Source organism: Colobus angolensis, unplaced genomic scaffold (assembly GCF_000951035.1).
Source record: "Colobus angolensis palliatus isolate OR3802 unplaced genomic scaffold, Cang.pa_1.0 Scaffold47, whole genome shotgun sequence".
Classification (NCBI taxonomy): domain Eukaryota; kingdom Metazoa; phylum Chordata; class Mammalia; order Primates; family Cercopithecidae; genus Colobus; species Colobus angolensis.
The window spans coordinates 1-2,430 of record NW_012118154.1 but is presented as its reverse complement, the minus strand read 5'-3'; positions in this window follow the sequence as shown (position 1 = coordinate 2,430).

Genomic DNA, 2,430 nt, shown 5'->3' with positions numbered 1-2,430 from the left:
GCTAATTTTTGTATTTTTAGGAGAGATGGGGTTTCACCATGTTGTCCAGGCTGATCTCCAACTCCTGACCTGGTGATCGCCCGCCTGGGCCTCCCAAAGTGTTGGAATTACAGGCGTGAGCACCGCTCCCGTCTGCATCTTGACATTTATAAACACCTTTTCTGTATACTTTTTTGTTTGGAGGAGGGAATTAAGATTTCCCTAATAATTCTTTAATCAGAATAAGTTTTATGTGGTGAATTGTTAAACAACATTGAAGTCCTAGGTATTAAAACATTGAATTCTTACATAATGGAAAAGATAAACATTTAAAAGGTGTAAAAGAAGTTATGCATTACTAAGAAAGTAAAATAAGACATAATAGTATCAGCAGCAGCAGTGTGTCAAAACGATTTCCTATCCGTTTTTGAACCAGCTTTAGATTTTGATGGTCACTTGGTTCCGTTCTGCCCTCTTTTTTTTGACAATGTATATAGCAAATATTAAAACATCCCAAAGCTCTTTATTAATGATTGACTTTCTGATGGGGCATACTAAAATACACTTGAAGATAGAGGAGAGAGCAATTTAATTTGTATTTTTTCAGGCCTCATTGTAAAGTTATTTAGCTGCAGATTTAAGTTTTCCTGCCTTCTTGATGAGAAACAATGGGATTGTTTTTAATATGTTTTGAAAAATTTGAAGCATGTTAATTAACATGCTCAAAATATACAGAGTAGTAGGGCAAGGCAAATGAATTTTAATTGAAATGTAAACATATAAATTTTTTTTTTTTTTTGAGAGGGGGTCTCGCTCTGTCGCCCAGTCTGGAGTGCAGTGGCCGGATCTCAGCTCACTGCAAGCTCCGCCTCCCGGGTTTACGCCATTCTGCCTCAGCCTCCCGAGCAGCTGGGACTACAGGCGCCTACCACCACGCCCGGTTAGTTTTTTGTATTTTTAGTAGAGACAGGGTTTCACCATGGTGGCCAGGCGGATCTTGAACTCCTGACCTCAGGTGATCCACCTGCCTCGGCCCATGAAAGTGCTGGAATTACAGGCATGAGCCATCACGCCTGGCTGACAAATGTGTCTTTTCAGGGAAGTTCTTGTATGTATGTTTATATAGGCCAACGTTTACTGAGGACTAACATGTACCAGGCACTGTGCTGAGTACTTTATATATTTATTTTATTTTTATTTTTTTGAGATGGAGTCTCACTCTGTCACCCAGGCTGGAGTGCAATGGTATAATCTCAGCTCACTGCAATCTCTGCCTCTTGGATTCAAGGGATTATCTTGCCTCAGCCTCCATAGTAGCTAGGCTTACAGGTGCCTGCCACCATGCCCAGCTAATTTTTGTATTTTTAGGAGAGATGGGGTTTCACCATGTTGGCCAGGCTGGTCTCGAACTCCTGACCTCAAGTGATCTGCCTGCCTTGACCTCCCAAAGTACTGGGATTACTGGCGTGAGCCACCACGCCTGGCCTCTATTGCTTTTTTTTTCTTTATTTTTTTCCCGACACAGAGTCTTTTTCCGTCGCCCAGTCTGGAGTGCAGTGGTGTGATCTTGGTTCACTGCAACCTCCGCCTCCTGGGTTCAAGTGATTCTCCTGCCTTAGCCTCCCAAGTAGCTGAGATTACAGGTGTCCACCACCACGCCTGGCTAATTTTTGTATTTTTAGTAGAGACAGGGTTTCACCATGGTGGCCAGGCGGATCTTGAACTCCTGACCTCAGGTGATCTGCCCACCTTGACCTTACAAAGTGGTGGGATTACAGGTGTGAGACATTGCGCCCGGCCCCTCTATTGCATATGTGTATTTTTTTTGAGATGGAGCTTCACTCTTGTTGCCCAGGCTGGAGTGCAATGGCGTGAACTAGGCTCACCACCACCGCTGCCTTGCCAGGTTCAAGCGATTCTCCTTCCTCAGCCTCCCAATTAACTGGGATTACAGGCGTGTGCCACCATGCCTGGTCAGTTTTGTATTTTTAGTAGAGACGGGGTTTTTCCATGTTGGTGAGGCTGGTCTTGAACTCCCAATCTCAGGTGATCCACCCGCCTCAACCTCCCAAAGTGCTGGGATTACAGGCGTGAACCACTGTGCCAGGCCAGTTGTATTATATAGTTTGTTAATACACACTATATTGTGTGATACTTTCACATATAGTTGTCAAATTAGGTGCATTGATCATTAATCCGGTGACTATCATTGTTGCCTTTTTTCTTCTTTTTTTTGAGAGGGAGTCTCCCTGTGTCTCTCAGACTGGAGTGTAGTGACGTAATCTCGGCTCACTGCAAGCTCTGCCTCCTGGGTTCACGCCATTCTCCTGCCTCAGCCTCCCCAGTAGCTGGGACTACAGGTGCCCACCACCGTGCCCGGCTAATTTTTTGCATTTTTAGTAGAGATGGGGTTTCACCGTGTTAGCCAGGATGGTCTCGATCTCCTGACCT